General features: G+C 39.6%; 1 pseudogene; it reads left to right on the forward strand.

Annotated features, from left to right (window-relative positions):
* Window positions 1-955: 955 nt before the first annotated feature.
* LOC145009151 (heat shock cognate 70 kDa protein 2-like) lies at window positions 956-19234 on the forward strand (annotated as a pseudogene).
* The last annotated feature ends 4230 nt before the right edge of the window (window positions 19235-23464 follow it).

Here is a 23464-nt window from a genome sequence, read left to right on the forward strand (position 1 = left end):
TGCACGGTAGTCGAAAAAATAAAAATTTCAAAAATTTCAATTTTTTTTTCCACTGCAGCCAAAAAACTTAAGGGTTGCCGGTGCCACCATGGACCACCCCTAGGTCCGCCCCTGGGTGCAGCCAACAGACCTTGGCCAGATACGTGGCATGCGGTACCTGAAGTTCGAAACCGGTTATTTGACATTTAAAAAAAAACCTTGATTAATTTTGTATATAGTTATTAAAAAATTTACATTGGGTCATAAAACTAATAAAAATTTGTAAACATTAGGGTTGTTGTGTAATTTTCAGGACTTTTAATTAATGTTTGGTTCATATGATTTCCGGGACCAGCTAAAATTGGACTGTTTTAATGATTAATTTTTGCGCACAAAAAGCAAACCTAGTATATGGGGATCGATGATAGATCCATAAGATTTCAGGGACGTTTAATGTTTAGTTGCTGGTTCCGATGTAGAAACTCACACATAACTTTTTTTTTAAGTATCGATGTTCTAGATATTTTGTTAAAAACAATCCAACTACATTTCATTACTAATGAGTTTTATTGTAAACATTGCTTTGATGTTTAGTCCACGTTAGAAGTATATCGTTCTGGCGCCTCTTGCATTAGGAAAACAAATTCAAAGATCAAAACTAATAAATAAAAGATTGACAATTTCAACTTCTGAAACTCAATTAAGTTTTGTATAAAATTAACAGCGTATTGGTATCACTAGTGGATTGCTTTTATAAAACTTATACAACTGAAATAGAAATACTGAATATGAAATCTGTAACAAACCAACAAAAATGGTAATTCATTTGATGAAAATCTTTGTTTCCTTTTTCTTGGGGAAAGGTGTTTACTTTTCGGAAATTCAACATACATTGGAAATTAGATGAGTACAAACATCAAACCAATAATAATCACTATAAATCTTGTAATTAATGCAGATTTGACTTAAAAGCATAATGGCTGGAGATGGTATTGCACCCGCAATTGGTATTGACCTTGGAACAACTTATTCTTGTGTGGGTGTTTGGGGAAATGGCCAAGTGGAAATCATACCCAATGATCAAGGTAATAGGACAATGCCATCTTGTGTATCTTTCAGCGATACAGGTCGTTTCATTGGTGAAGGTGCTAAGAACCAGCTTTCTATAAACCCTACCCACACAATCTATGGTTTGTATTTTATCCCAACTTTACTCCTTTCTAATTAAAAGAGTGATTATATATATTTCTTTAGAATTATAAGATACACGGTGGATTTTCAGATTCGAAAAGGTTGATCGGAAGGAGATTCAATGATGCCAAACTTCAGGAAGACATGAAGTTATGGCCTTTTGAAATTATCAAAGGGAGTAGCGACATTCCGAAGATTGTAGTCGACTACAATGGTGAAAAAAGGGAATTTTTTCCTGAGGAGATTTCATCCATGGTTCTTATGAAACTCAAAGATGTTGCAGAAGCATACCTAGGTGATACAGTGATAGATGCAGTCATCACTGTTGTAACAGCCCGGAATTTCAGGTATTGTTATAATATTGTTTTTGGGGTGTTTTTGGAAGGGACTCGGCGAGTTGGTGATGGGTTTTGGTCATAAGACATCCTATGTGCTCATACAAACCCTAATGCTTGGATCTAGGTTTCTCTATTGTACATGCTTTGAATCCAAGACTATAAACCCTAATTCTAGCATGCAAGTAATCATATTAACATGTAATTAGGTTTAAGAACATACCTTGATTGTTACGTAGTAATAACAATCCCAATTCCTCCTTGTATTGACTTTGGAATGCATAGAGTCACAAGTGTCACTCCTCTAATGGCTTACAAACACCATAAGCAAATGGAGAAGGTATAAAGAGAGAAGTGAGAGGTTAGAATTCGTATCTAGGACCTCTTGGGAAGGGATACACGAATTCATGACCCTAGGGGTGTTTATATAGGTGTAGAGATAGGGTTTCAGTCATTATCCTTATCTAGTTGATTATCCATTAAGCAACCAATAAGATAATCCTTGAATCCTTATCATACTCGAATTCTAAGGCTTTCCAACCTTAAATTCGTCCACCATATAAATAAGATAATCCTTACCTTATTTTGTAACTATCACATAATTACAAATCAGCCCCTCTAGTTTAATTAATTACATTTGATCACAAAACTAATTCTTAATTAATTATTGACCAATATTAATTAAACAAATATGATTTCTCCTTTAATATATTATTCTTATAACATATTAATAAATCATATTATCCTCTCTCTCTTTATTCATTTCTCCAATCAAGTTGCTTTGGTGAAGGCAACCCAAAAGGACCATGCACCATCGGGTCAAGTACATACCAAAATAGTTATGGACTTAGACACTAATCCAACAGTCTCCCACTTGGATAAGTCTAACAACTATTCTGCGTATGACTTCAGATCCTGATCTGCAATCGTAGCTTTCCAAAGCCGCTGTCAACTCTGATCATATCAGATATGCGTGTCCTTAGATAAGGGATCATATATTCCTCCATTCTTGATATCGTCTGAGACATGATTTCTAATCATTCTCTTTGTACTACTTCTTGATTTCCGATTTATGACGATAGACTAACTGAACAAATCAAATTAGCCCTATCCCGGCCGAGCATTTACGTATGTCATCACTAAACCATCGAGGGGCCCAAAGATATCGCTTTTATCCTACTTTGGATAAAAGGAACGGATAAACTTTGATACAATGCTTGCTTGCACTCACTCACCGAATTACACACAACAATATGTTTTATAACACCAAGTTACTGGTGCGTTTACATATTATCAATGTGCAACCGATTCGCAAGATACAACTCACACATCTCGGTTTCAAGAATATAAGATGTTATCGTCTCACCAATCACTCGTAATACAATTCATGGAGTGATCCAAGTGAGCGTGGGTTTAATCCAATGCTCAAATCATATTCGTAAGCACTCATGAACGTTGCAGCAAACATTTGCTTATGTCTAATACTCTTTTAGACAATCCACACACCAATTCACGATAGTCTTCATTCATACCTACTTCCAACATATGAACGACTGTGGCCCGTTTGAATAATTCGATTATTCTTAATAAACTCAATTATTCTGGAAGTCAAAACATGCAAGGTGAAACACAAGAATAATACTAATCCCATATGGCCTCAAACCTTTGAGTATAAACAAAACACGTTTTATTTATCACCATATCGATTACTCATTATTTGTCGTTTCGGGTAATCAGCTTCGCATTTGAATTCCAACACTTGTCCCATGCTCCTAGCATGCACACAATGTTTACCTATGGTTCTTACTTTTGTGAAATAGACAAATTGAACACATTTCCAATCATTCTCATTTTACAACTCCAAATCCATTTTCTTAAGTGTAAGAATATCAAATTCTTGTTACTTATAGAATATACTAGATTCTAACACTTTATGCAACGATCCTTTTGTAATGTCACTGCACCAAAGTCTCAAAGACTATTGCCAATGATATTACAAATTCCTCTATCGGAGATTGTTACAAGACAATTCCTTAGATATGATGTCTCTCACTCAAAGTACATTCCTTTGAACATCCTTTTGCATAAAAGTTTCTAATCATAGATTTTCAATATTTACTTTCCAACATGGACACACTTCCATATTTTCCATATGACAACTCATTCTTAATAGAATCTTATCTATTCGTAATGATGTCGATATTGTCCATCCAATATGGAAACACTTCCATAATTTCCAATACTATACTTCCAACTACTCACAAGCGACCAATCCTCGTTGAACTTTGGATTGTCCTTTGATAGTTGTTTAATTATTTTAGTCAAAACCAATTCTAGTCCCTTTTCCCTCTAAATGCACTAGACATTTGGAAAATTTTAGAATGGTCAAGCATTTGCAATCGATCCTATACCCGAAGCGTAAGGGACATGATGCACAATGTTTTATTTGCTATGTTCTCAAAATTCGAATTGCGAAGAGGAATGCCGTAATCACAATCGAAATTTTAATAACACACTATGTACCTTTGACTAAATTTATCAACATTTCGCAACCTAATCCTTTAGATTTGAAATGAAGCATAATATTCTCTCCCTTAATTATAGCAAAACAACCTTTCAACTCTTACAACTTCGCAAAGTATGACTCTTGTTTTCTATAATTAATATTGCCAACTATGCAATACGTGCCTTAATAATCATACAATCATAACATTTATGCTCCCACTATCATGATGATTATTATAAAACATAACACTTATGCTCCCACTAGCTTCGACATGTATTCATAAACATCTTAACTTCCAGAAAAACAATACTTATTGAATTTCTTAAGTTCATGTTTCTAATACTTAGTGCTTTGATAATCTTTTATCAAGGCTTCTTGAACTTATACACTTTTGCCTTAGATAGTTCATATGTGTGTCTTAACAATTAAGACTAATTGCCAAACCTCACAATTCAAATTATGGAAAGGGATGCCGTAACCATGATCGAATTTGAGAATGCAATTTTACAATCACTATCTTTTAAAATCTTTCTTAGTGAAAGCATTTTCTCACAATCATTTTCATGAAGGAGGAAATCTTATGACACTTAGATTTAAATGGTGTATGTGTTCCTATCCATGCGAATTTGTTAAAACCAAAGTTTACGACAAATTCAAACTCATATGGATCGAACTTTCTTAATCTTGATTTCTTGCCTTATGGTAGCACAGCTGCCCACCACGTCTTCCAAGTAGTTAAGCATCTTACCTTTTTCCTATCAATGTGCCTTTCATTGATCAAGGTCCTTGCCTTTTACGCATTCAAATGAGAACTCATAGGACTCACATGCATAATTAACTCGATTGGATTGGCACAGAAACAAAATAATGTCTTCACGATAGGTTGTAAACCTCAACTCGTGTGCTAGTGATGATCGATAAGGTTTATTTGATTTGTTCTTGAAACTTTTCAAGACCATTAAGACTCCCACTGACTTCTTGACATATAAGATTCTTTTGTCAATAAACATTTCTTGACAAACAAATATTCAAGAGTTAGTGTAGTTTTTATCAAAACACTTCACAAATTGGTCCTAGTTGGTCTTTTTTCTTATTCAAGACATCACAACTTTCCACAATTGATGAATGTTATAAACCTTTAATACTTTTTACTCATTGTCACAATCTTAACTTTAAGACTTGTTATTGGAACAAAGTATGATTGTCTTCTTGATTTGACCATTTCATCAATCCTTGATTCCTCTTCTTGGACATACAATTGTACCAAGACTCATATAGAGGATCAATTGAGATATGGTTCTTAATCATTAAGACCTATCATAAAGCATAAAAGCCACTCTCCCTTCTTCTTAGAATGGAGAAACTCTTATCTTTCTGCCTATTTGATTTTTCTTATTTGTTTTGCTATTGATCTAAACCCTTTAATCAATTCAAAATTACACTTAATCTTGTAAGTATAATCATATTTACTAAACCGAATATCTTTGTTACTCTTATGGTTAACTTGATCAACACACAACTTTGTGTACTCGATCTCCTAGTCCTTCACTTGACACTTTGTCAACGAATTAGTCTAATTATCAAATATGAAATTTCTCATTCATCATGCAACCAAGTTGCATGATTCCAAGTTTCTGTCCAATTGAAACTTGGGCGATGAGAAACTCTCCCTATTTGGTAAATTCTTTACTTTCCATAACACAATAAGAAACAAATCCATTATTGCTAATAATTTTAACATCAATTTTTCATACACGCCATTGTAAGGATAAATAAATAAAATTTAAAATCAAAATTTATTTTATTGCGGAAAAATTTGTCCTTCACAATGCAACTCATTGAAAAACTTATGCGAATACATCTTTCTTAGCAATCTAATTCTAACTCTAAGTAGTAGCTCAAGAATCTAATCTTCGAGAAACGCAATCGAAATCCATTCCTTCATGGTTAGATTCTGCTCACTTCTTCCCTTAAGCTTCTTTTCTTTTCTTTGATCCTTCTAAACATCAATTGTAATCTTATCACATTATGTATTCAGAACCTAGAATGAAGCTTAAAAGAGTTAGTCAATGGATTTTACCTAAATTAGAGCCATACGTTTCGACTCTCCCATCTCTTAGATCTCTTAGGTAAATAGGGCAGCTTCGTCTCCAATGCCCCTTCTCTTGGCAATAAAAGCAAATTGACTCTTTTTGGAACAACACATGGAACTACTTCAGACATCGCCTTTCTCTTCTGATCAAACTTTTCGATCATTGCATGTCTTTCGTTGCCATTGTCTATATCCATAGAGGTCTTGAAGGAAGATTCACCAATCAACTTTGCTTTTCTATTGCGCCAAACCATTGCTGATTCAGCAGCAATAAGCATATAGGTGAGATCTATAAGGGTCACGTCGTGGTTCATCATATAGTACTCTCTTACGAACTCACTATATGAGTTAGGAAGTGACTGAAGAACCCAATCAACAGCCATCTCCTCACCGACAACAAATCCTATCATTCTTAATCTATCAATGTGTGACTTCATCCCTAAGACGTGTGCACACATCGACTTTCCTTCTTTATGTTTACTTGCCAAAAGGGCTTGAGTGATATTGAACCTTTCAATTTTACAATCTTGTGGGTTAGGGAGAATAATTGGAGGAGGAGGAGGAAGTGAAGCATGATTTCTTGTTCCTCGATCGAATCGTGGAATATCATCTTCATGTGGAATGCTTGTTCCACGGGATTTGAGAAGACCATAGTTGTCGAACTTTGACATCGGGAGAAAAACGAATTCAAGTTAGTTGATTGATTGAGTCCTTGGTAAATCACCCAAATGAAATTCCAAGGCTAGGACCCAACACAATATCCTACAACTCGGGAGAGGGATGCCGTAACCCAAATCGCAGAACATTTGAAGGTAAGTGAATGACGATTCACTAATTTCCACCATGAAAAACGAAAAAGAAATTTAAGTTTTAAATCTATGAAAACTCCTAGATCCTTTGAGATTCATTGAACATTTCAATGGCATGTTTAAATCTCGATATGCCCCTCTTGTTTGTGACTGGGATGCCGAGGATCACAAAGCGGGTGTGAATAACCATGCAAACTACATGGTGCCCTCACATGTTACAATCACCTATTCGATGTGCCGGTAAACCACACACGCTCCACCGAACTATGACAAACATTGAGTCACCCTTTGCTACCTTTGCTTAGAACCATTTAGTGTGCCGGTAAACCACACACGCTCCACTAACGTCTTTGCAAGGGCACAAAGTGTAATTTCATGGAATTGCATCAATTCACTTTTGCCTAAGTAACTAAGATTGGGAATTTAAAAAACATTTAGTTACTTTGTATTTTATTATACTTATAATGGAAGGTTTCATCCTATCCTACCCGTTCGGCTAACGACACTCCACTAGTCAAGAGTGCGGTGGGTAAGAGTGGATACCCATTCAATCGCCATTTTATAGGCAATTTCCTTAAACACCCCTTATAGACCAGCTTCGTGAATGAGGCCTACTAACGGTAAGACTGACTTTTACTTATACATATATATATAATGTTAGACTTTTAATGTTATATATAGTATAGGGTGTACTTTATACTTTTAAAATACTATATGGTTAACTTTAACAATTACACTTTTAATTCAATTAAAAGGTTAACCTAAATTTTTTTTTTTTTTTTTTTTTTTTTTTTTTTTTTTTTATGGATTTATTAAACCTCTTTTAATTATACTCCTTAATTAATTAATAAAACCATAAGGGTGTGATTTGAACTTTTTAAAACATTACTAGAGTTTTAGAATTTAACATTTCTAATTAAACCTTTTAATCAACTTTTAAATTCCAAAACTTGAGGGCAAATTTTGAAACATTTTTCAAAACATTAGGGTTTTAACTATTTAAATTTCAAAACTCCAAAACTTTTGGATTCAAATTTAAACTATAAAACCTAAAGGGGAAAATATGAAACTTTTCATAACAACAAGGATCAAATAACAAATAATTTTAAATTAACATTTAATCACATAATTATCCATATTTGATTTATTTAATGATTTCTTGCAAAAACAATTTATCAATTTACTCAAAATAATTAATCAATTATCTTATAAGGAAACAATTATCTTGTTAATTGATAATTATCTTTATTTAGATCAAGAATATAGTCATATATATCATAAAATCGGATTTATATTGATCTAACATGATAAGGTAACTATCCATATGCAAAAACAGCAAGAAATCCCGAGATAAGCATTATCTGACGAGTTGACTCGTCGAGTCTGCATGGACTCGGCGAGTTCAGCCATGGACTCGGCGAGTCCAGCCTCCAAAACATCAAAAATCGAATTTTTCAGTTATGTCAAGCATCAATACAATTGAAACCAATCAAGGCTCTGATACCACTGATGGGTTTTGGTCATAAGACATCCTATGTGCTCATACAAACCCTAATGCTTGGATCTAGGTTTCTCTATTGTACATGATTTGAATCCAAGACTATAAACCCTAATTCTAGCATGCAAGTAATCATATTAACATGTAATTAGGTTTAAGAACATACCTTGATTGTTATGTAGTAATAACAATCCCAATTCCTCCTTGTATTGACTTTGGAATGCATAGAGTCACAAGTGTCACTCCTCTAATGGCTTACAAACACCATAAGCAAATGGAGAAGGTATAAAGAGAGAAGTGAGAGGTTAGAATTCGTATCTAGGACCTCTTGGGAAGGGATACACGAATTCATGACCCTAGGGGTGTTTATATAGGTGTAGAGATAGGGTTTCAGTCATTATCCTTATCTAGTTGATTATCCATTAAGCAACCAATAAGATAATCCTTGAATCCTTATCATACTCGAATTCTAAGGCTTTCCAACCTTAAATTCGTCCACCATATAAATAAGATAATCCTTACCTTATTTTGTAACTATCACATAATTACAAATCAGCCCCTCTAGTTTAATTAATTACATTTGATCACAAAACTAATTCTTAATTAATTATTGACCAATATTAATTAAACAAATATGATTTCTCCTTTAATATATTATTCTTATAACATATTAATAAATCATATTATCCTCTCTCTCTTTATTCATTTCTCCAATCAAGTTGCTTTGGTGAAGGCAACCCAAAAGGACCATGCACCATCGGGTCAAGTACATACCAAAATAGTTATGGACTTAGACACTAATCCAACAGTTGGAGCCAGACTCACCGAGTAGGACCACAGACTTGGTCGCGGGTTCGCGACTGGACTCGACGAGTCCAGATATGGACTCGGCGAGTCTGCGCTGTTCAGCGGAAACCCTAGCCGTTTGGTTTTGGAACGTATATAATGCACTTATAGGCCGTCATTGTCCGTCTTTAGTCGACTGAGAAGAACCCTAGTCGGTTGTGTGCATCTAGAGCAAGATTGAAGGCCATTGGTGATCTTGAAGAAGTTGTTGTGCAAGGAGGAGAAGGGTTTGGCTAAAGGAACAGCAAGGGGATCACGTTTTGAGGATTGGGGACACAGAGAGTGCATTATTCAGGTAACATTTCGGATTATATTCTGTTATGTTGATGTGTGCATGGATTTAGGGTTTATGGAACCCTTTTATGACTAGATTGATTGCTACCATTGTTCTCCAAACGATTATAGCCTTGTATTAGGACCTTTAGAGGTCCAGAATGTTCCATGCTTGTATATTTCGGGAATCAATGGAGGCTTTGGAGTGGAATCCTTATGCCTTAGGTCAAAATGTAGATTATAGGCCTTGGGGTGTAGCATGAGCACCTAAATGAAGGCCTTATGTGTTGTACCAGATTAGGAGGACCAGACCTATGAATGGTCGGGACAATACCGATCTCAGGAAGCAGTTTGATCGACTGCATGGCATGGACTCGCCGAGTCCAATGAACAGACTCGGCGAGTAGCTTGAAGAATAACTGGGACTCGTCGAGCTGTTCTTCAGACTCGGCGAGTGGAGTCGGGGTGGCCCCGCGATTCTTCCACGAGGATCTCATCGAGCCAAGGGAGATACTCGACGAGTAGAAAGGGAACATCAGGGAATTGGTGAGGACGTCTAGACTCGCCGAGTCGCCATAGCACTCGCCGAGTCCGGTCAAGTTGACCGTTGACCGTTGACCGCTGACCAGAGTTGACCTACATGTAATTTCTTAGGGTCAGTTGTCTTGAAAGATAAAAGTATTAATAAGGGGTATATGATATTATAGGGAGTCTGCAGCTCGGCGGATCGAGTGCGAGTGATTTCAGGAGTCGCTAGCTTTCATTACCCGCGAGGTGAGTCTTCTCACTATACTGTACCCGGAAGGGTTTGACTGTGTGACCGGAAGGTCGGATATGATATGTGTTATACGTGCTATAAATGGAAAGGTAATTGATATGCGTGCTATGTATGTTTATATAGGCCGGAAGGCAATATGTTATGTGACAGAAAGGTCAGGTATGATATATGATATATGTGCTATATGTGTTAGGATAAATGTATTATGTGCTGTGTATGTTTATGGGCCGGAAGGCAATATGTTATGGGCCGGAAGGCGATTATGTTACAGGCCGGAAGGCGTTGTGTTGTAGACCGGAAGGTCAGGGCCTGGAAAGGCGTATATGTGTAAGTAGTATACTGGGGAACTCACTAAGCATTTATGCTTACAAGTTGTTATGTATATGTTTTAGGTACTAGCGAGGACCGTGGGAAGGCGCCGGCGTGATGCGTACACACTGTTGTTATTTTGAGATCTTGGGGGTTTTATGATTTTATTTTGATTTGAAACTTGGAATAATTATATTTAGTTGAATTAAATCACTTTATTTTATATGAAAAATTTGTTTGAAAAATTGCGTTGTTACAATTGGTATCAGAGCCTTGGTTTGAGGGATTCGGGTGTACCTTCGGGTGTAACTGAACTCAAACCGAGGATTTGAGGAAAATCTTTTAAAAAAAATAATAATAAAGGCATAAACTTTTATAAATGGTAAAGTGGTAAACAAGAAAGAAGCAGTGTGTACGATCAGCCAGCGCCCGAACGGTAAAGATCCCCAGAATACCTTACAATGTTATGTTATGCAATGAATTATGAATTGTTATGCATGCTAGAAGACTAGGTATTCATGATAGGACTAGAGTGGCCTGATTTGTGATGCCTTAGTCTAGGGAGTTTGCCTATATGAGATATCTGATAGCGTGCAGGTAGATAGTGCATATCAAAAGTAGAGTACTCATTATTCGGGGTTTGGGGAGGAAGATTTGGGACGAATGCTGATACGGTGTGGTCGGTAGTATTGGGCCCGTACTACCGAAGACACCGGGTCAGTGGAAGACCCAAGTAAGAATCCCTGGATATCGGAGACTGAGTAGGGTTGCGTTATCGAGTACAATTGTACTTAATTGAGTCTCTGATAATTTTATGTTGTATTTCAGAGACATCATGGTTACCACACGCCACAGGGCGAGTTCGAGCAGTGTGAGCGACGAGGATATTCGTCAGATGATTCAGGAGGAGGTAGCTGCAGCGATCCAGGCTGAGATCCCGGAGATGTTTGGGTCTATTAAGACCACTCTGATGGAGACGTTCGAAGAGCGGTACGCCGCACTGACTGAGGCTGCAGCCGCTGCCGCTACCGCAGCCGTGGCCGCTGCCAGGCCGCAGGGGGGCGATTCGTTGCTATTCTGGGAATTCAGCAACACGAAACCCCCTGAATTCGTTGGGATGCAGGATCCGATTGCTGCGATGAGGTGGATCGCCGACATTGAAGGGTGCTTCTACACTTGCTCATGCCCGAAGCACCTGAGGGTACGGTTCGCTTTGAACCAGCTCCGTCTGGGAGCGAAGGATTGGTGGAAGTTCGTGACGGCGAACTTCACTTTGGCGGAGATTACAGCGGTGACATGGGAGAGGTTTACTGACATGTTCAGGGACGAGTACGTTCCCCCAATGGAGAGGGAACGATTGATTCAGGAGTTCTTGACCCTTAAGCAGGGTACTGATTCCGTTGCGGTGGTCACACGAAAGTTTCACGAGAGGGCGATGTTCTGCCCCGAGCTGGTGTCTACAGAGCAGTCACGGATGAGCCGGTACTTAGGCGTTTTGAGGAAGGATATCCGGGAGTTTGTGTCAAACTCCACCTATCGTACTTTCACTGAGCTTCAGGCGAATGCCAGGAAGCGCGAGATCGAGTTGGAGACCCAGGCCAGGGAGGAGGCCGAGTCTCGACAGGTGGACCGGCGGCCGGCTCAGTCTCAGCCGACAGCCAAGCGGACCAAGTCCGCTGATTTGAGGACGGGAGGTTCGAAGGGCCGCACTTGCGGAAAGTGCGGCAAGGGTCATGAGGGGGCGTGCCGAGCTGGTGGTTGCTACAAGTGTGGCAAGGAAGGACACATTGCCAAGGATTGTCCTAAGGGGTATATGGTTTGTTTTCATTGCAACCAGACAGGCCATCGGAAGGCTGAGTGCCCTCAGCTTCGTCAGGGATCTACACATACTACCAGGACCACTGAGACTCAACCGGCGAAGGTTGAGGCCCCGAGGGCTCGCGGGAGAGCCTTTCAGCTGACTGCGGCGGAGGTCCGCGCTGCGCCCGATGTTGTGGCAGGTATGCTGTAATTCACGTATTTATTTAAAGTCGAAATGTTATGCTTATGTTAATATATGTGTAGGTACTTTTCTTGTGAACTCTATGCCTGCTCTAGTGTTATTTGATTCGGGTGCGAGTAGGTCCTTTGTATCTTTAGCTTTTAGTCAGCATATCAGCATTAGTCGTGAGCCATTAAGTCGGCCTCTGAGCGTTTCTATAGCGGCCGAGAGGGTGGTTTGTGCCACGGAGGTTCTTCGGGGATGCGTACTAGAGATTTTCGGGGTTGAGTTTCCGATTGACCTAATTCCTATTGCGATGGGTGATGTCTGTGTCATCGTGGGCATGGACTGGTTGAGCCGATTCAGCGCTGTCATCGACTGCGAGCGCCAACTAGTGACTATACGAGACCCTAGTGGGGGAGTTCTTACGGTGTACGATGAGGGTACCCGTTTGGGATCAGCTTTTTGTTCGGCCGCTAGGGCGAGGCAATGTTTCCAGCAGGGATGTAAGGGTTTTGTGGCGTATGTGATGGATACGCGGGAGGCTTCCGAGAGACCGAGGTCAGTGGAGGAGGTCCCAGTGGTGCGTGAGTTTCCAGATGTTTTTCCCGAGGAACTGCCGGGAGTACCTCCTGCGAGGCAAGTAGAGTTTGGTATCGATCTGATTCCGGGGGCTGCGCCTATTGCGAAGGTGCCTTATCGTCTCGCACCTCCAGAAATGCAAGAGTTGTCCTCGCAACTCTAGGAGTTGCTGGGGAAGGCATTTATTCGGCCGAGCAGCTCGCCGTGGGGAGCACCGATTCTGTTCGTCAAGAAGAAGGATGGTTCACACCGGATGTGCATTGATTACCGGGATCTGAACAAAGTGACGGTCAAGAACCGTTATCCGTTACCAAGGATCGATGATTTATTCGATCAGTTGCAAGGGGCATCTTGGTTTTCCAAGATCGATCTGAGATCAGGGTACCATCAGGTAAGAGTGCGGGATGAGGATGTCCAGAAGACAGCATTTAGGACGCGATATGGGCATTACGAGTTCGTAGTGATGCCTTTCGGGCTCACCAATGCCCCGGCAGTGTTCATGGACCTCATGAACAGGGTATGCAGGCCGATGCTGGATCGGTCTGTGATTGTATTCATCGACGACATTCTAGTGTATTTGCGATCTAGAGAGCAGCATGAGGGACATTTGAGGGAGGTCCTTGAGGTACTGAGGTCGGAGAAGCTATATGCAAAATTCTCCAAATGTGACTTCTGGTTGCGGGAGGTCCAATTTCTTGGACATGTTGTTAATCAGGCAGGGATATTGGTCGATCCGGCCAAGGTTGAGGCAATGATGAGTTGGGAGGTACCGAAGTCACCTTCCGAGATCAGGAGTTTCCTTGGGTTGGCGGGGTACTATCGGAGGTTTATTAGGGACTTCTCCAAGATCGCAATACCGCTCACCAGATTGACCCGGAAGGGTGTTGCATTCTCATGGGGATCCGAGCAACAGATTTCCTTCGAGACACTTCGCCAGAGATTGTGCGAAGCCCCGGTATTAGCTCTCCCGGAAGGGATGGAAGCTTTTGTCGTATATTGCGACGCATCGATTTCGGGACTGGGTGCAGTGTTGATGCAGAGAGGCCATGTGATAGCTTATGCATCGAGGCAGCTAAAGCCTCACGAGGCGAGATATCCTACGCATGACTTAGAGTTGGGGCAGTAGTGTTCTCTCTCAAGATTTGGCGTCACTACCTGTATGGGGTTTGATGTACGATATATACGGACCATAAGAGTTTGAAGTATTTGATGGATCAACCCAACCTAAATATGCGTCAGAGGAGATGGTTGGATGTGGTCAAGGATTATGACTGTGAAATCCTATACCACCCGGGCAAGGCTAATGTGGTAGCCGATGCATTGAGCCGCAGGGCGGAGAGCACTCCATTGCGAGATGTATGTCTGAGACTGACGGTGATGACTCCGGTATTGGATGCTATTCGTGGGGCACAGGCCGAGGCTGTGAGATCCGAGATGTAGAAGAAAGAGCGGGTCGTTGGGTTAATTTCAGAGTTCGTTAAGGATGGACGAGGACTTTTGACGTTTCAGGGTCGGATTTGGGTACCGTTCGTGGGCGGTACGCGTGCTACTTTGATGGAGGAGGCTCACAGATCGAAATTCTCGATCCATCCCGGTGCTACGAAGATGTATTTGGACTTGAGGAAGGAATACTGGTGGCCCTGTATGAAGAGAGACGTCGCCTGGTTCGTTGAGAGGTGTTTGACCTGCCGTAGAGTTAAGGCCGAGCACCAGAGACCGCATGGCAAGTTGCAGCCTTTAGAGATTCCTGAGTGGAAGTGGGAACAAATTACCATGGACTTCATCACTAAATTGCCGAAAACTGCCAGAGGAGTCGATACAATTTGGGTGATTGTGGATAGATTGACGAAGAGTGCACACTTCCTTGCCATCAGCGAGAGTTCATCAGCAGAGAAGTTGGCGGAGTTATATGTGAGAGAGGTGGTATCTCGGCATGGAGTGCCGATCTTGATTGTTTCGGACCGTGATGTACGCTTCACTTCCAGGTTCTGGAAGAAATTCCATGAGGAGCTGGGTACTAAACTGCATTTTAGTACCGCATACCATCCCCAGACAGACGGTCAGAGCGAGCGGACGATTCAGACATTGAAGGACATGCTTCGAGCGTGTGTGTTAGACTTCGGGGGTAGTGGGATGCACATTTACCCTTGGCAGAGTTTTCCTACAACAACAGCCATCATTCGAGCATTGGTATGCCACCTTTTGAGTTGTTGTATGGTAGGAGGTGTCGGACCCCCATTTGCTGGGGAGAGGTGGGACAGAGAGTGATGGGCAGTACAGAGATCGTACTTCAGACGATAGAGCAGATTCAGCAGGTTAGACAGAGGTTATTGACCGCCCAGAGCCGACAGAAGAGTTATGCGGACAGACGCCGGTCCGAGCTTGAATTTCAGGTTGGCGACTTCGTTCTCCTGAAGGTTTCTCCTTGGAAAGGAGTGATCCGGTTCAGGAAGAGGGGCAAGTTGGGGCCCTGGTTTATAGGTCCATTTCGTGTGATTGCAAGGGTAGGCCGGGTAGCTTATCGGTTGGAGTTGCCAGCAGAGTTGGGACAGATCCACAATACCTTTCACGTATCGCAGTTGAGGAAGTGTATAGCCGATGAATCGGCAGTGGTTCCATTAGAGGATATTCAGGTGGATGCGAGCCTGAATTACGCCGAAAGACCAGTAGCTATCAGGGATCGGAAGATCAAGGTTCTGAGAAACAAGGAGGTACCTCTGGTGTTGGTTCAGTGGCAACACCGGAAAGGATCGGAGATGACTTGGGAGCCGGAGCGTGAGATGCGGGAGCAACATCCGGAGTTATTTGCAGAGTGAGACTTCGAGGGCGAAGTCTAGTCCTAGTGGGGGAGAGTTGTAACAGCCCGGAATTTCAGGTATTGTTATAATATTGTTTTTGGGGTGTTTTAGGAAGGGACTCGGCGAGTTGGAGCCAGACTCGCCGAGTAGTACCACAGACTTGGTCGCGGGTTCGCGACTGGACTCGACGAGTCCAGATATGGACTCGGCGAGTCTGCGCTGTTCAGCGGAAACCCTAGCCGTTTGGTTTTGGAACGTATATAATGCACTTATAGGCCGTCATTGTCCGTCTTTAGTCGACTGAGAAGAACCCTAGTCGGTTGTGTGCATCTAGAGCAAGATTGAAGGCCATTGGTGATCTTGAAGAAGTTGTTGTGCAAGGAGGAGAAGGGTTTGGCTAAAGGAACAGCAAGGGGATCACGTTTTGAGGATTGGGGACACAGAGAGTGCATTATTCAGGTAACATTTCGGATTATATTCTGTTATGTTGATGTGTGCATGGATTTAGGGTTTATGGAACCCTTTTATGACTAGATTGATTGCTACCATTGTTCTCCAAACGATTATAGCCTTGTATTAGGACCTTTAGAGGTCCAGAATGTCCCATGCTTGTATATTTCGGAAATCAATGGAGGCTTTGGAGTGGAATCCTTATGCCTTAGGTCAAAATGTAGATTATAGGCCTTGGGGTGTAGCATGAGCACCTAAATGAAGGCCTTACGTGTTGTACCAGATTAGGAGGACCATACCTATGAATGGTCGGGACAATACCGATCTCAGGAAGCAGTTTGATCGACTGCATGGCATGGACTCGCCGAGTCCAATGAACAGACTCGGCGAGTAGCTTGAAGAATAACTGGGACTCGTCGAGCTGTTCTTCAGACTCGGCGAGTGGAGTCGGGGTGGCCCTGCGATTCTTCCACGAGGATCTCGTCGAGCCAAGGGAGATACTCGACGAGTAGAAAGGGAACATCAGGGAATTGGTGAGGACGTCTAGACTCGCCGAGTCGCCATAGCACTCGCCGAGTCCGGTCAAGTTGACCGTTGACCAGAGTTGACCTACATGTAATTTCTTAGGGTTAGTTGTCTTGAAAGATAAAAGTATTAATAAGGGGTATATGATATTATAGGGAGTCTGCAGCTCGGCGGATCGAGTGCGAGTGATTTCAGGAGTCGCTAGCTTTCATTACCCGCGAGGTGAGTCGTCTCACTATACTGTACCCGGAAGGGTTTGACTGTGTGACCGGAAGGTCGGATATGATATGTGTTATACGTGCTATAAATGGAAAGGTAATTGATATGCGTGCTATGTATGTTTATATAGGCCGGAAGGCAATATGTTATGTGACAGAAAGGTCAGGTATGATATATGATATATTTGCTATATGTGTTAGGATAAATGTATTATGTGCTGTGTATGTTTATGGGCCGGAAGGCGATTATGTTACGGGCCGGAAGGCGTTGTGTTGTAGACCGGAAGGTCAGGGCCTGGAAAGGCGTATATGTGTAAGTAGTATACTGGGGAACTCACTAAGCATTTATGCTTACAAGTTGTTATGTATATGTTTCAGGTACTAGCGAGGACCGTGGGAAGGCGCCGGCGTGATGCATACACACTGTTGTTATTTTGAGATCTTGGGGGTTTTATGATTGTATTTTGATTTGAAACTTGGAATAATTATATTTAGTTGAATAAAATCACTTTATTTTATATGAAAAATTTGTTTGAAAAATTGCGTTGTTACAACTGTGCCAGCTTATTTTGATGATTCACAACGTCAAGCCACAAAGGATGCAGGATATGTTGCTGGACTTAATGTTCTACAAATAATCAATGAACCTACCTCAGCTGCAATCGCTTATGGGTTTGACATGAGTACAAATATAACTCGTGGAACCAATGTGCTCATCTTTGACTTGGGGGGTGGTACTTTCGATGTATCTATTGTCACCATTGATGTAAATGGTACGTTTCGAGTTAATGCTGTTGCTGGTGACACTAACTTAGGTGGTCAGGACTTTGACAACGTTATGGTGGAACATTTTGTGAAGCAATTCAATGAAAAACACAGCACATATATGAGTGGGAATGTGAAAGCACTGAGTCGGTTGAAGGTGGCTTGTGAAAAAGCAAAACGAACCCTCTCTTGAACGACTGAAACTACGATTGAAATTGATGCTTTGCATCAGGGTGTCGACTTTTCTATGAGAATTACTCGTGCTAAATTTGAATATCTGAATAAATATTTCTTTACTAATTGCGTACAGATGGTGGATAGTTGTTTATGTGATCCAGGTTTTAATAAGACAGATATAGATGAGGTAGTTCTTGTTGGTGGGTCAACTAGGATACCTAAGGTCCAACAATTGTTGAAAGACTTTTTTGATGGGAAAGAGCTTTCAAAGAAGATCAACCCAGATGAGGCTGTTGCATATGGTGCAACAGTTCTTGCTGCTAAGTTAAGTGGAGAAAGTAGTCCACAAGTTAGCAACTTCGAGTTGAATGATATTGTCCCATTGTCACTTGGTGTAGCTCTTTATGACACCTCTTTATCTGTTATAGTAAAAAAAAATGCGAAAAAACCATTGACAAGGCAAGCGAATTACACTACAACTGAGGATAACCAAAGTGCTATACTTTTCAATGTCTATCAAGGGCAGAGAACTAGGGCTATAGACAATAACTGGTTAGGAGAATTCACAGTTGCAGTTCCTGTTGCTCCGAAGGGTACATCACAGGTAAAAGTGGTATTTGATATCGATGATGATGGTATTTTAAACTGCTCCGGGGAGGAAGTAACCACTGGGCTTACAAAGAAGGTAAGAATCGACCATGACAAGCAGAGGCTTTCAAAGGCAGACATCAAAAAAATGGTGCAAGATGCACAAAGGTACAAAATAGTGGACGAGGAGTTCACGGAAAAGAATTCTGCACGTAGCGATTTGGAGGATTACATTTACAAATTGAAGAACAAAATCAAAAGCATAAGAAGCAAAATCAGAAGCGAAGACATTGAAAAAATGGAAAACGCGATAGAGGATGTACGCCGCCAAATTCTTCATGGAATGAAGCTTGCTGAGGTTAAGGAGTATACTACGAAATCGGATCTGTTGGCAAATATATGTGTCCCAATCCTTGCCCGGTATCCTTGAATAACATTTTCTCATGGTGGAGAATTTCAATAAAAAAGTTATGCACTTTTGTTTGTATTTTTTTCAATAACAGTTGGACGTCATTGTTCGACCTTCAATATTGAATATTGAAGTTGTGTGTGTGTGTCAATAATCATATGATTAAAGACAAGTCAAATTTCATTTCGTTTTTGTAATCTTTCTTTTCTCTGAAATCAATAAATTTTTTCTCATTTTGTCTCTCCTTTTGGAATGCTTATTTATATTTGGCACATCCCACTACTAGAAAACAAGGTACTAGCGACCGAACTTTACCGACGGAAAAGTTGTCGCTAATAGCAACGAAACACAAAGAATTAAGAAAACCACACAAAAACCCTATGTATTATAATCCAGCGCTTAAAAAAACCCATATATTATCAATTAGTACAATTTAACCATTATAATTTCAGAAACCCTGTAACCTATCTCATTTATCTGGTAACCCTAGGTTACCTGTTCTTATTAATCTACGTGGACTACATTCGTTCTCTTTTAACCTGATAGCGGTCATTCTGTAAAAAAAATGAAAGGCAAAGCTACATACAGGAGGGAAAGCTTCTTGGAAGTGGCGGGAAACTTGTTGCTTAATCACACGAAAAATAGGTAATCGATCTTTTCTATTATGCTTAATCTGAACATCAACCCGTCTTTTACCCCTACTTATTTTGTTGTTTCCATTGATTCTTCAAGGAAGCTTTAACTAAAAACTCTGACTTCAAGTTCAAATGTATTATGTGAAGTTCATACAGAGGGTGTGAATGGAACAGTTGATGAGTCTGATGAAGAAGAATATGTTCCTTTTTCAATGGACAAAACAATATCGGATCCTTTTTTGAATGACTTGGTACAGGGTGAAGTGGAATTGCCTGAAATATCATTTGATGATGCTGAAATGACCCATTGATATGAAGAATATGATGAAGGAGAGCATAAAGATCAACAAATTGAAGACCAATTTCTTGTACACAACCCTAGGATCCCTTGGAATATGATGAAACCACACTTGGGGGAAAAATATGAAAGCCCGGAACAGTTCAAGCTTTGTCTAAAAAATTATGCGGTGGCTAATGGATACCAGTTGAGGTTCGCCAAGTGTGATCGTTCTAAGATATTAGTACGTTGTGGCAAAAAAACCGATGATAATAAGTGTCCATTTAGATGTTGGGCGTCTTGGATGGGAAACGAACTAACTTGGCAAGTGAGATCTTTGGAAAAGAAACATGTTTGTGCATGTAAATACAACCTCGGGTAATTGATAACTCCAAGTTGAATTGTGAACCGTTATCTTGGTGACCGCATTCGCAATACCAAAACGAAAGTCAAAGAAATGAAAGTTGATTTTTATAGAGATATTCTTTAAAGCTTAGGAAAGGTCAGTGTGAAAGGGCAAGGACGTTAGCATTTACACTAATTGATGGCAAGTTAACTTATCATTATGCTAGAATATGGGATTACGGTAATGAAGTTTGGAGATCAAACCCAGGAAGCTATGTTGAAATTGGAGTCGATGTCAATCCGGATGCAAAATTTTTCAAAAGAATCTAGATTTGTTTGAAGGATTTAAAAGAAGGATGGTTGAAAGGATGTCGTAAGGTGATTGATTTAGACGGATGTTTCTTGAAAGGGAAAATTAAAGGAGAGTTGCTAGCTACTATTGGTCGAGATGGAAACAATCAAATTTACCCCATTACATGGGCGTTTGTGAACGTAGAAAATAAAGATAAATGGAAGTGGTTCATTGAATTACTACAATCAGATATTGAAACAGTTCAAGGAAATGAGCTTACTTTAATATCACATCAAAATAAGGTAATTTTCTACCTAGTAATGCTTATTTTGACCAATATGGATATATATTAACAACCTTATGTCAAAACAACCCCTATGGACATTTTTGGATGCTTTTTAACAAAATTTGACATATTTAACATGACAGGACAACCTTATGTGAAAACAGCCCCTATTGACATTTTTGACACATTTTTAACAAACTCTGACATATTTGAAATGACAAAACAACCCTAATGTCAAAACAACCCCTATTGACAGTTTTGGACACTTTTTTAACAAATTTTTGACATATTTAAAATGACAAAACAACCCTTATGTGAAAACAGCCCCTATTAACATTTTTTGACACCTTTTTAACAAACATTGATATATTTGAAATGACAAAACAGCCCTAATATCAAAACAGCTCCTGTTGACATTTTTGGACACTTTTTTAACAAAATTTGTCATATTTAAAATGACAAAACAACTCTTATATGAAAACAGCCCCTATTGACATTTTTTTACACCTTTTTAACGAACTTTGATATATTTGAAATGAAAAAACAACCCTAATGTCAAAACAGCCCATGTTGACATTTTTGGACATTTTTTTAACAAATCTTGACATATTTAAAATGACGAAACTGCCCTTATGTGAAAAAAACCCCTATTAACCTTTTTGGACACTTTTTTTTAACAAAGTTTGACATATTTAAAATGACAAAACAACCCTTATGTGAAACAACCCCTATTTAAATGCACGGTCTTCTTGAAGCTGTAAAGGAGGTGATTCCAGATGCTGAGCACCGACAATGTGCCCGTCATATTTTTGCCAGTTTTTACAAGCGTTTCAGTGGAGAGATTTATAAAACCTTATTTTGGAAATTTGCAAAGTCCGCAACAGATCAAGAGTTCAAAAACAATATGGAAAAGATGAAAGAGTTGAACAATGATACATATGACGATCTCATGAAAAGAAATCCTAAAACTGTGTAGGGCCTATTTTGAAACAGATAGGACATGTGAGACTGTAGAAAATGGAATATTTTAGTCTTTTAACTCTGCGATCATTGGTGCTAGGTGAAACCTTTGATAACTATGTTAGAAGAGATTATACATCATATGATAGAGAGGTTTGATGCAATGATAAGGAACATAAATTCATGGAAAACTATTGTTGCCCCAAACATAATTAAAAAGATGAGAAAATGGCACAAAAAGATGAGGTATAGATTGTTTTTCAAATTCGATTGTTCTACACTAAATTTTAAAAATAGTATACTAACTTTACATATTTGCTAGGAATTGGATTGTTATCCCAAGTGGGCCTCTATTGCAGGTTAGAAATTGTTATGAAGGATATATGGTAGACTTGGAAGGTTGGGCATGCACATGTAGGCTATGGGTATTGTCTGGGCTTCCATGTGTACATGCATGCGCGACTATAAATCATACCCACCAAAATCTCCTTGACTATGTAAAGTGATTGGTTCAAGAAGGAAAAATATCAGTTGACTTATAGCACTTCCGTTGTTCCCTTAAATGGAAGCAATTTATTGGTTAAAACTCAATATGATAAGCTATTTCCCCCAAAAGAACATAGGATGCTAGGAAGGCCTTCTATTAAAAGAAAAAGAGATAAGAATGAAAAACAGACAAAGTATCCAACTGTTTCGGGTAAAGGGAAAATAAAGAATTGTCACACCTGTTTACAAGAAGGGTACAATGCTAGGACATGCAAGAATGAAAAGGTTGTGCCCCTCTTAAGGAAAAGAAGCCTCCCTGTAGGCCTAAAAAATAAACTCTGATGAAAGACATCCGAGAAGACCACCTGCAGCTACAAGTGGTGATAGAGGATGAAAAGGACCAATAGGGTCAAGAGGTGGAAGAGGATCATCTGCAAGTACAAGTGGTGGTAGAGGAGGAAGGTCATTTATTGATGAAATCTTTGATTCACCAATGGAAAATGAAGTTATAGACATGTTTGATAATTTTGAGGAAGAACTACATACGACTGAAATGGAAAGGAGAGAAGATGAACCTTTGTTGCAATTCCCTAAATCTCAATTTGATGACGTAGTTCCTATAACTCAAGATGATGGAGTGGCCGAAACTCAAGATGTAGTGCCTGAAACTCAATTTGATATTGAATATGGTAAGAAATAGTTATATATATATATATATATATATATATATATATATATATATATATATATATATATATATATATTCTATGCTTATATTAAATTTAATACTTTCAAAAAAAATTTTGTAGCTAATTTGGAAGATCAATCTAATGTGGTTGGCGGGATAGTAATTGATGTACTTGATGTACTTGTTATCCGTGGAAAGCTCAAACCAAGAAAGCCATCTGGAAGGATTATTTAGAATATTAGATTTTAGGAGCTGGAATGGGACAAAACTCTAGTCTTTTGTAATACTTTCTTTACTTGGAATTTAGTACTCCTAGTATTTTGTTATTGAAATGTAATAATATTATGTCCCATTAACAGGTTATATTCCTCCTATTTTTTAATGGA

Source organism: Lactuca saligna, chromosome 1 (genome assembly GCF_052625555.1).
Source record: "Lactuca saligna cultivar CGN05327 chromosome 1, ASM5262555v1, whole genome shotgun sequence".
In the NCBI taxonomy this organism is placed as follows: Eukaryota; Viridiplantae; Streptophyta; class Magnoliopsida; order Asterales; family Asteraceae; genus Lactuca; species Lactuca saligna.